Genomic DNA, 12,036 nt, shown 5'->3' with positions numbered 1-12,036 from the left:
AGCGCAAACGCGGAAGGAAGGGGTGTTGCTTTCTGTCCCACAGGTCTTCAAAACGATGCCATTTTCTCCACAGGCTATCACTTTTCTCCCCAAAATATGTCTTTTCCTTGCCAGAATACAACTCTTCTCCAAAGGGTAGGAGATTGTATCCGCAAATACCACTTCATCTCCCGAGAGGAAGACGTTTTCTCCCAGAAAATGTCACTGTCCTTAGAAATACCTACTTTTCTCCCCCAAATGTGACATTTTCTACCCAAAACATTACAACTCCCCTTCAGAAATCAAGCTTTTCTCGCAAAGTCGAGAATTTCTTTTCTCCAACTCTTTTCCCACCACAACATGACATTCCAGCAAAAGGTAAGTGTTCCCACAGCAATGCTAGATCTTACCCCAAAATACGGTCTTCTCGGGAAGACAACATTGTTTTCCCCGACAGTATTACTTTTTTCCTAAAGACGAAAAATTTTCTCTTGCAAAAGGAAACTACGGAACTGCCCGAGTCCGCTCTTATCGGCAGAAATCCTCAGTCGCGGAGAACAGCTAGGCAAAGCGTTCGGTCGCGTCCCCGAATGCCGCTTGCTGCCGACAGCCGCGCATTCGGGCAATTCGGTAGCCGGCAGAGAGCGACTTCAGCCGGCTGCTTTCCTCCGAACAGGGGGCTTTTCTCCGCAGCGCGGAAAGGAGCGATTTTGCCATCACCTTGCGTTCTCGCCGAAAGCACATCTCCTGGAGCCACCATTCAGAGCCACTGGCGCTTAATTTGGAGAGAGTTCGTTTCTCTCTCTTTCTCCATTGCTGCACTCTGACTTTCTGTTACGGAGGAGAGAAGGAACGAAGACTCTCCGTCAAAGAGGTGACTGGCACGTTGAGTAGCGCTAGCAGTTGTGATCTCTGTGTGAACACAAGACGAAGAGTAAAATGCCATCTTTTAGGGTGCAAAGTGGTATTCTGGGGGAAAAACAACGCCATATTTTAGGGCAGAAATTGTTACTTGGTGGAGAAAATGTCATACCTTTCAAAGAAAGCTGGTATTTTTTGGAGACAATGAAATCTTTTCGGGAGAAAAGCGGTATTTTTCAAGAGAAAGTTCTGCATTTTCGGAACAAGAGTGGTATTATGCGGGAGGAAATGTATTCCCTGGAGAAAACAACATCTTGTGCAGAAACTTCCGTATCTCTGGGAGAGAGTAGTATTTGGCGAGAGAAATAACTCTTCTCCCCAGAAATGTTATACTTTCTCCAAAAAATACCATAGCCTACAAAAAACAGGATCTTTCTGCGGCAAAATAGCAACTTCCTCCCCAAAATAGTACGCCTTCTCTTCAAAAATCGCATTCCTTCTTTCAAAAGTAGGGCATTTCCTTTAAAAAAAAAAGAAAACAGTTCTCGCCCAATAATATGACATTGGCTCCCACAACATACCACAACCTCTCCCCCAGACAGGACGTTTGCTCCTCAAAATACAGCGTTTCTCCAGAGAATATGACAGATTCTCCAACACAGTATACTTTTTCCTCGAGGCATTTCAAATTTTCTCTCGCAAAATGCCACTTTCCCCCCGAAAATGTGGCATGTTTGTCTTTTGCGTTATGTGGGGGAGAAGAAGTGGTATTTTGGGGAGAAAATGTCATTTTTTTCCTGGGGGAGTGGTACTTTGTGGGAGACGAAGTCGTATGCTTGGGAGAAAAATGGCATTGTGTTGTTGGAGATGCCATATTTCTTGGAGAAAAATTCGTTTTTTTCTTCGCGTAGAACATGCGTCATTGTCGGAGAGAAGCATATTCGTATATTCTATTGATATCATGGAATATGCCAACCACTAGTCCAGGCTGCCCAGAGCCACACCCAGCCTGGGCTCGAATGCTTCCAGGGATGGGGCAGCCGCAACCTCCTTGGGCAACCTGTTCCAGTGCGTCACCGGCCTCTGTGTGAAAAACTTCTTCCTACTATGTAACCAGAACGCCCCCCGTCTCGGTGGAAACCCATTCCCCCTCGTCCTATCGCTATACACCCTCGTAAACGACCGTTCCCCCTCCTGTTTATACGCTCCCTTCGAGTCTTGGGAGTGGTATGAAGCGGGAGAAAGTGTTTCATTTTGAGAAGAACAGTGCTGTTTTGTAGGAGAAAACGTCACCTCTGGGGGAGAAAATGGTATTTTGGGGAGAAAGCAGAACATTTCTGGAGAAATGGGGTATTTTGGGGAGGCTTGGTGACGGCTGGGAGGGAAAAGTTGCATTTTGGTGAGAATGTCCTAATTTGGAGAGAAAAGTGACATTTCAGGGGAGAAAACGTCCTATTTCTGGGAGAGAGGTGGTGGTATTCTCTGGGAGAAAACGTCTCACTCTCGGGAGATGAGGTGGCATTTGCGGATACAATCTCCAACCCCCTGGAGAAGAGTTGTATTTTGGCAAGGAAAAGCCATATTTTGGGGAGAAAAGTGGGCACATTATATTTGGGGCAGAAAATGGCATCGTTTTGAAGACCTGTGGGACAGAAAGCAACACCCCTTCCTTCTGCGATTGCGCTCCGCAAGTGCTGTTCCGTGGGAGACAGAATTATATTTAGGGGAGAAAACGGTACGGGAGGAGTGGGTGGATAAGGGTGAGCTTGTCTGCACAGAGAACGCGGTAGGAATGGGACTTTGCTAGTCCAAAATGCAGAAGGAAGGTGGAGTCCTGGGCTGCTGGTGGTGGCCTGCTGGTGTGAAAGACTGAAAGAAGGGGTCTTCGTGGTGTGAAACCCTAAAGGAAGGGGGCTTGCAGGCCAGAAGCCCAGAAGGGAGAGTTCTTTTCTGTGCCGAAAACCAGAAGGAAGGAGGCGGGCGGGGTGCAAGGGCAAAAGGCTGCTGGCCTTCTGGTCCAAAATGCGGAAGGCAGGATGCTTGTTGTGCCGAAATTGCGACGGAAGGGTGCTTGCCGGGGCAAAAAGCAGGAGGACTGGGGCTTGCGGAGCGCAAACGCGGAAGGAAGGGGTGTTGCTTTCTGTCCCACAGGTCTTCAAAACGATGCCATTTTCTCCACAGGCTATCACTTTTCTCCCCAAAATATGTCTTTTCCTTGCCAGAATACAACTCTTCTCCAAAGGGTAGGAGATTGTATCCGCAAATACCACTTCATCTCCCGAGAGGAAGACGTTTTCTCCCAGAAAATGTCACTGTCCTTAGAAATACCTACTTTTCTCCCCCAAATGTGACATTTTCTACCCAAAACATTACAACTCCCCTTCAGAAATCAAGCTTTTCTCGCAAAGTCGAGAATTTCTTTTCTCCAACTCTTTTCCCACCACAACATGACATTCCAGCAAAAGGTAAGTGTTCCCACAGCAATGCTAGATCTTACCCCAAAATACGGTCTTCTCGGGAAGACAACATTGTTTTCCCCGACAGTATTACTTTTTTCCTAAAGACGAAAAATTTTCTCTTGCAAAAGGAAACTACGGAACTGCCCGAGTCCGCTCTTATCGGCAGAAATCCTCAGTCGCGGAGAACAGCTAGGCAAAGCGTTCGGTCGCGTCCCCGAATGCCGCTTGCTGCCGACAGCCGCGCATTCGGGCAGTTCGGTAGCCGGCAGAGAGCGACTTCAGCCGGCTGCTTTCCTCCGAACAGGGGGCTTTTCTCCGCAGCGCGGAAAGGAGCGATTTTGCCATCACCTTGCGTTCTCGCCGAAAGCACATCTCCTGGAGCCACCATTCAGAGCCACTGGCGCTTAATTTGGAGAGAGTTCGTTTCTCTCTCTTTCTCCATTGCTGCACTCTGACTTTCTGTTACGGAGGAGAGAAGGAACGAAGACTCTCCGTCAAAGAGGTGACTGGCACGTTGAGTAGCGCTAGCAGTTGTGATCTCTGTGTGAACACAAGACGAAGAGTAAAATGCCATCTTTTAGGGTGCAAAGTGGTATTCTGGGGGAAAAACAACGCCATATTTTAGGGCAGAAATTGTTACTTGGTGGAGAAAATGTCATACCTTTCAAAGAAAGCTGGTATTTTTTGGAGACAATGAAATCTTTTCGGGAGAAAAGCGGTATTTTTCAAGAGAAAGTTCTGCATTTTCGGAACAAGAGTGGTATTATGCGGGAGGAAATGTATTCCCTGGAGAAAACAACATCTTGTGCAGAAACTTCCGTATCTCTGGGAGAGAGTAGTATTTGGCGAGAGAAATAACTCTTCTCCCCAGAAATGTTATACTTTCTCCAAAAAATACCATAGCCTACAAAAAACAGGATCTTTCTGCGGCAAAATAGCAACTTCCTCCCCAAAATAGTACGCCTTCTCTTCAAAAATCGCATTCCTTCTTTCAAAAGTAGGGCATTTCCTTTAAAAAAAAAAGAAAACAGTTCTCGCCCAATAATATGACATTGGCTCCCACAACATACCACAACCTCTCCCCCAGACAGGACGTTTGCTCCTCAAAATACAGCGTTTCTCCAGAGAATATGACAGATTCTCCAACACAGTATACTTTTTCCTCGAGGCATTTCAAATTTTCTCTCGCAAAATGCCACTTTCCCCCCGAAAATGTGGCATGTTTGTCTTTTGCGTTATGTGGGGGAGAAGAAGTGGTATTTTGGGGAGAAAATGTCATTTTTTTCCTGGGGGAGTGGTACTTTGTGGGAGACGAAGTCGTATGCTTGGGAGAAAAATGGCATTGTGTTGTTGGAGATGCCATATTTCTTGGAGAAAAATTCGTTTTTTTCTTCGCGTAGAACATGCGTCATTGTCGGAGAGAAGCATATTCGTATATTCTATTGATATCATGGAATATGCCAACCACTAGTCCAGGCTGCCCAGAGCCACACCCAGCCTGGGCTCGAATGCTTCCAGGGATGGGGCAGCCGCAACCTCCTTGGGCAACCTGTTCCAGTGCGTCACCGGCCTCTGTGTGAAAAACTTCTTCCTACTATGTAACCAGAACGCCCCCCGTCTCGGTGGAAACCCATTCCCCCTCGTCCTATCGCTATACACCCTCGTAAACGACCGTTCCCCCTCCTGTTTATACGCTCCCTTCGAGTCTTGGGAGTGGTATGAAGCGGGAGAAAGTGTTTCATTTTGAGAAGAACAGTGCTGTTTTGTAGGAGAAAACGTCACCTCTGGGGGAGAAAATGGTATTTTGGGGAGAAAGCAGAACATTTCTGGAGAAATGGGGTATTTTGGGGAGGCTTGGTGACGGCTGGGAGGGAAAAGTTGCATTTTGGTGAGAATGTCCTAATTTGGAGAGAAAAGTGACATTTCAGGGGAGAAAACGTCCTATTTCTGGGAGAGAGGTGGTGGTATTCTCTGGGAGAAAACGTCTCACTCTCGGGAGATGAGGTGGCATTTGCGGATACAATCTCCAACCCCCTGGAGAAGAGTTGTATTTTGGCAAGGAAAAGCCATATTTTGGGGAGAAAAGTGGGCACATTATATTTGGGGCAGAAAATGGCATCGTTTTGAAGACCTGTGGGACAGAAAGCAACACCCCTTCCTTCTGCGATTGCGCTCCGCAAGTGCTGTTCCGTGGGAGACAGAATTATATTTAGGGGAGAAAACGGTACGGGAGGAGTGGGTGGATAAGGGTGAGCTTGTCTGCACAGAGAACGCGGTAGGAATGGGACTTTGCTAGTCCAAAATGCAGAAGGAAGGTGGAGTCCTGGGCTGCTGGTGGTGGCCTGCTGGTGTGAAAGACTGAAAGAAGGGGTCTTCGTGGTGTGAAACCCTAAAGGAAGGGGGCTTGCAGGCCAGAAGCCCAGAAGGGAGAGTTCTTTTCTGTGCCGAAAACCAGAAGGAAGGAGGCGGGCGGGGTGCAAGGGCAAAAGGCTGCTGGCCTTCTGGTCCAAAATGCGGAAGGCAGGATGCTTGTTGTGCCGAAATTGCGACGGAAGGGTGCTTGCCGGGGCAAAAAGCAGGAGGACTGGGGCTTGCGGAGCGCAAACGCGGAAGGAAGGGGTGTTGCTTTCTGTCCCACAGGTCTTCAAAACGATGCCATTTTCTCCACAGGCTATCACTTTTCTCCCCAAAATATGTCTTTTCCTTGCCAGAATACAACTCTTCTCCAAAGGGTAGGAGATTGTATCCGCAAATACCACTTCATCTCCCGAGAGGAAGACGTTTTCTCCCAGAAAATGTCACTGTCCTTAGAAATACCTACTTTTCTCCCCCAAATGTGACATTTTCTACCCAAAACATTACAACTCCCCTTCAGAAATCAAGCTTTTCTCGCAAAGTCGAGAATTTCTTTTCTCCAACTCTTTTCCCACCACAACATGACATTCCAGCAAAAGGTAAGTGTTCCCACAGCAATGCTAGATCTTACCCCAAAATACGGTCTTCTCGGGAAGACAACATTGTTTTCCCCGACAGTATTACTTTTTTCCTAAAGACGAAAAATTTTCTCTTGCAAAAGGAAACTACGGAACTGCCCGAGTCCGCTCTTATCGGCAGAAATCCTCAGTCGCGGAGAACAGCTAGGCAAAGCGTTCGGTCGCGTCCCCGAATGCCGCTTGCTGCCGACAGCCGCGCATTCGGGCAATTCGGTAGCCGGCAGAGAGCGACTTCAGCCGGCTGCTTTCCTCCGAACAGGGGGCTTTTCTCCGCAGCGCGGAAAGGAGCGATTTTGCCATCACCTTGCGTTCTCGCCGAAAGCACATCTCCTGGAGCCACCATTCAGAGCCACTGGCGCTTAATTTGGAGAGAGTTCGTTTCTCTCTCTTTCTCCATTGCTGCACTCTGACTTTCTGTTACGGAGGAGAGAAGGAACGAAGACTCTCCGTCAAAGAGGTGACTGGCACGTTGAGTAGCGCTAGCAGTTGTGATCTCTGTGTGAACACAAGACGAAGAGTAAAATGCCATCTTTTAGGGTGCAAAGTGGTATTCTGGGGGAAAAACAACGCCATATTTTAGGGCAGAAATTGTTACTTGGTGGAGAAAATGTCATACCTTTCAAAGAAAGCTGGTATTTTTTGGAGACAATGAAATCTTTTCGGGAGAAAAGCGGTATTTTTCAAGAGAAAGTTCTGCATTTTCGGAACAAGAGTGGTATTATGCGGGAGGAAATGTATTCCCTGGAGAAAACAACATCTTGTGCAGAAACTTCCGTATCTCTGGGAGAGAGTAGTATTTGGCGAGAGAAATAACTCTTCTCCCCAGAAATGTTATACTTTCTCCAAAAAATACCATAGCCTACAAAAAACAGGATCTTTCTGCGGCAAAATAGCAACTTCCTCCCCAAAATAGTACGCCTTCTCTTCAAAAATCGCATTCCTTCTTTCAAAAGTAGGGCATTTCCTTTAAAAAAAAAAGAAAACAGTTCTCGCCCAATAATATGACATTGGCTCCCACAACATACCACAACCTCTCCCCCAGACAGGACGTTTGCTCCTCAAAATACAGCGTTTCTCCAGAGAATATGACAGATTCTCCAACACAGTATACTTTTTCCTCGAGGCATTTCAAATTTTCTCTCGCAAAATGCCACTTTCCCCCCGAAAATGTGGCATGTTTGTCTTTTGCGTTATGTGGGGGAGAAGAAGTGGTATTTTGGGGAGAAAATGTCATTTTTTTCCTGGGGGAGTGGTACTTTGTGGGAGACGAAGTCGTATGCTTGGGAGAAAAATGGCATTGTGTTGTTGGAGATGCCATATTTCTTGGAGAAAAATTCGTTTTTTTCTTCGCGTAGAACATGCGTCATTGTCGGAGAGAAGCATATTCGTATATTCTATTGATATCATGGAATATGCCAACCACTAGTCCAGGCTGCCCAGAGCCACACCCAGCCTGGGCTCGAATGCTTCCAGGGATGGGGCAGCCGCAACCTCCTTGGGCAACCTGTTCCAGTGCGTCACCGGCCTCTGTGTGAAAAACTTCTTCCTACTATGTAACCAGAACGCCCCCCGTCTCGGTGGAAACCCATTCCCCCTCGTCCTATCGCTATACACCCTCGTAAACGACCGTTCCCCCTCCTGTTTATACGCTCCCTTCGAGTCTTGGGAGTGGTATGAAGCGGGAGAAAGTGTTTCATTTTGAGAAGAACAGTGCTGTTTTGTAGGAGAAAACGTCACCTCTGGGGGAGAAAATGGTATTTTGGGGAGAAAGCAGAACATTTCTGGAGAAATGGGGTATTTTGGGGAGGCTTGGTGACGGCTGGGAGGGAAAAGTTGCATTTTGGTGAGAATGTCCTAATTTGGAGAGAAAAGTGACATTTCAGGGGAGAAAACGTCCTATTTCTGGGAGAGAGGTGGTGGTATTCTCTGGGAGAAAACGTCTCACTCTCGGGAGATGAGGTGGCATTTGCGGATACAATCTCCAACCCCCTGGAGAAGAGTTGTATTTTGGCAAGGAAAAGCCATATTTTGGGGAGAAAAGTGGGCACATTATATTTGGGGCAGAAAATGGCATCGTTTTGAAGACCTGTGGGACAGAAAGCAACACCCCTTCCTTCTGCGATTGCGCTCCGCAAGTGCTGTTCCGTGGGAGACAGAATTATATTTAGGGGAGAAAACGGTACGGGAGGAGTGGGTGGATAAGGGTGAGCTTGTCTGCACAGAGAACGCGGTAGGAATGGGACTTTGCTAGTCCAAAATGCAGAAGGAAGGTGGAGTCCTGGGCTGCTGGTGGTGGCCTGCTGGTGTGAAAGACTGAAAGAAGGGGTCTTCGTGGTGTGAAACCCTAAAGGAAGGGGGCTTGCAGGCCAGAAGCCCAGAAGGGAGAGTTCTTTTCTGTGCCGAAAACCAGAAGGAAGGAGGCGGGCGGGGTGCAAGGGCAAAAGGCTGCTGGCCTTCTGGTCCAAAATGCGGAAGGCAGGATGCTTGTTGTGCCGAAATTGCGACGGAAGGGTGCTTGCCGGGGCAAAAAGCAGGAGGACTGGGGCTTGCGGAGCGCAAACGCGGAAGGAAGGGGTGTTGCTTTCTGTCCCACAGGTCTTCAAAACGATGCCATTTTCTCCACAGGCTATCACTTTTCTCCCCAAAATATGTCTTTTCCTTGCCAGAATACAACTCTTCTCCAAAGGGTAGGAGATTGTATCCGCAAATACCACTTCATCTCCCGAGAGGAAGACGTTTTCTCCCAGAAAATGTCACTGTCCTTAGAAATACCTACTTTTCTCCCCCAAATGTGACATTTTCTACCCAAAACATTACAACTCCCCTTCAGAAATCAAGCTTTTCTCGCAAAGTCGAGAATTTCTTTTCTCCAACTCTTTTCCCACCACAACATGACATTCCAGCAAAAGGTAAGTGTTCCCACAGCAATGCTAGATCTTACCCCAAAATACGGTCTTCTCGGGAAGACAACATTGTTTTCCCCGACAGTATTACTTTTTTCCTAAAGACGAAAAATTTTCTCTTGCAAAAGGAAACTACGGAACTGCCCGAGTCCGCTCTTATCGGCAGAAATCCTCAGTCGCGGAGAACAGCTAGGCAAAGCGTTCGGTCGCGTCCCCGAATGCCGCTTGCTGCCGACAGCCGCGCATTCGGGCAGTTCGGTAGCCGGCAGAGAGCGACTTCAGCCGGCTGCTTTCCTCCGAACAGGGGGCTTTTCTCCGCAGCGCGGAAAGGAGCGATTTTGCCATCACCTTGCGTTCTCGCCGAAAGCACATCTCCTGGAGCCACCATTCAGAGCCACTGGCGCTTAATTTGGAGAGAGTTCGTTTCTCTCTCTTTCTCCATTGCTGCACTCTGACTTTCTGTTACGGAGGAGAGAAGGAACGAAGACTCTCCGTCAAAGAGGTGACTGGCACGTTGAGTAGCGCTAGCAGTTGTGATCTCTGTGTGAACACAAGACGAAGAGTAAAATGCCATCTTTTAGGGTGCAAAGTGGTATTCTGGGGGAAAAACAACGCCATATTTTAGGGCAGAAATTGTTACTTGGTGGAGAAAATGTCATACCTTTCAAAGAAAGCTGGTATTTTTTGGAGACAATGAAATCTTTTCGGGAGAAAAGCGGTATTTTTCAAGAGAAAGTTCTGCATTTTCGGAACAAGAGTGGTATTATGCGGGAGGAAATGTATTCCCTGGAGAAAACAACATCTTGTGCAGAAACTTCCGTATCTCTGGGAGAGAGTAGTATTTGGCGAGAGAAATAACTCTTCTCCCCAGAAATGTTATACTTTCTCCAAAAAATACCATAGCCTACAAAAAACAGGATCTTTCTGCGGCAAAATAGCAACTTCCTCCCCAAAATAGTACGCCTTCTCTTCAAAAATCGCATTCCTTCTTTCAAAAGTAGGGCATTTCCTTTAAAAAAAAAGAAAACAGTTCTCGCCCAATAATATGACATTGGCTCCCACAACATACCACAACCTCTCCCCCAGACAGGACGTTTGCTCCTCAAAATACAGCGTTTCTCCAGAGAATATGACAGATTCTCCAACACAGTATACTTTTTCCTCGAGGCATTTCAAATTTTCTCTCGCAAAATGCCACTTTCCCCCCGAAAATGTGGCATGTTTGTCTTTTGCGTTATGTGGGGGAGAAGAAGTGGTATTTTGGGGAGAAAATGTCATTTTTTTCCTGGGGGAGTGGTACTTTGTGGGAGACGAAGTCGTATGCTTGGGAGAAAAATGGCATTGTGTTGTTGGAGATGCCATATTTCTTGGAGAAAAATTCGTTTTTTTCTTCGCGTAGAACATGCGTCATTGTCGGAGAGAAGCATATTCGTATATTCTATTGATATCATGGAATATGCCAACCACTAGTCCAGGCTGCCCAGAGCCACACCCAGCCTGGGCTCGAATGCTTCCAGGGATGGGGCAGCCGCAACCTCCTTGGGCAACCTGTTCCAGTGCGTCACCGGCCTCTGTGTGAAAAACTTCTTCCTACTATGTAACCAGAACGCCCCCCGTCTCGGTGGAAACCCATTCCCCCTCGTCCTATCGCTATACACCCTCGTAAACGACCGTTCCCCCTCCTGTTTATACGCTCCCTTCGAGTCTTGGGAGTGGTATGAAGCGGGAGAAAGTGTTTCATTTTGAGAAGAACAGTGCTGTTTTGTAGGAGAAAACGTCACCTCTGGGGGAGAAAATGGTATTTTGGGGAGAAAGCAGAACATTTCTGGAGAAATGGGGTATTTTGGGGAGGCTTGGTGACGGCTGGGAGGGAAAAGTTGCATTTTGGTGAGAATGTCCTAATTTGGAGAGAAAAGTGACATTTCAGGGGAGAAAACGTCCTATTTCTGGGAGAGAGGTGGTGGTATTCTCTGGGAGAAAACGTCTCACTCTCGGGAGATGAGGTGGCATTTGCGGATACAATCTCCAACCCCCTGGAGAAGAGTTGTATTTTGGCAAGGAAAAGCCATATTTTGGGGAGAAAAGTGGGCACATTATATTTGGGGCAGAAAATGGCATCGTTTTGAAGACCTGTGGGACAGAAAGCAACACCCCTTCCTTCTGCGATTGCGCTCCGCAAGTGCTGTTCCGTGGGAGACAGAATTATATTTAGGGGAGAAAACGGTACGGGAGGAGTGGGTGGATAAGGGTGAGCTTGTCTGCACAGAGAACGCGGTAGGAATGGGACTTTGCTAGTCCAAAATGCAGAAGGAAGGTGGAGTCCTGGGCTGCTGGTGGTGGCCTGCTGGTGTGAAAGACTGAAAGAAGGGGTCTTCGTGGTGTGAAACCCTAAAGGAAGGGGGCTTGCAGGCCAGAAGCCCAGAAGGGAGAGTTCTTTTCTGTGCCGAAAACCAGAAGGAAGGAGGCGGGCGGGGTGCAAGGGCAAAAGGCTGCTGGCCTTCTGGTCCAAAATGCGGAAGGCAGGATGCTTGTTGTGCCGAAATTGCGACGGAAGGGTGCTTGCCGGGGCAAAAAGCAGGAGGACTGGGGCTTGCGGAGCGCAAACGCGGAAGGAAGGGGTGTTGCTTTCTGTCCCACAGGTCTTCAAAACGATGCCATTTTCTCCACAGGCTATCACTTTTCTCCCCAAAATATGTCTTTTCCTTGCCAGAATACAACTCTTCTCCAAAGGGTAGGAGATTGTATCCGCAAATACCACTTCATCTCCCGAGAGGAAGACGTTTTCTCCCAGAAAATGTCACTGTCCTTAGAAATACCTACTTTTCTCCCCCAAATGTGACA

The 12,036-nt window shown here is 47.6% G+C and overlaps 1 long non-coding RNA gene across 1 annotated transcript in view; it reads right to left on the bottom strand.

Annotated features, from left to right (window-relative positions):
* Window positions 1-12,036, bottom strand: part of LOC121109812 — a 44,288-nt gene that overhangs the window by 31,891 nt on the left and 361 nt on the right. Inside the window, exons 2-5 of the long non-coding RNA XR_005857916.1 lie at window positions 9,234-9,735; window positions 6,286-6,787; window positions 3,338-3,839; window positions 390-891 (exon numbers count right to left, since the gene is read on the bottom strand). This is a non-coding gene — a long non-coding RNA (uncharacterized LOC121109812). The remainder of the gene's footprint in view (window positions 1-389; window positions 892-3,337; window positions 3,840-6,285; window positions 6,788-9,233; window positions 9,736-12,036) is intronic.

Source organism: Gallus gallus, chromosome 2 (genome assembly GCF_016699485.2).
Source record: "Gallus gallus isolate bGalGal1 chromosome 2, bGalGal1.mat.broiler.GRCg7b, whole genome shotgun sequence".
In the NCBI taxonomy this organism is placed as follows: domain Eukaryota; kingdom Metazoa; phylum Chordata; class Aves; order Galliformes; family Phasianidae; genus Gallus; species Gallus gallus.
This window is presented reverse-complemented; position numbering and strand designations above follow the sequence as displayed.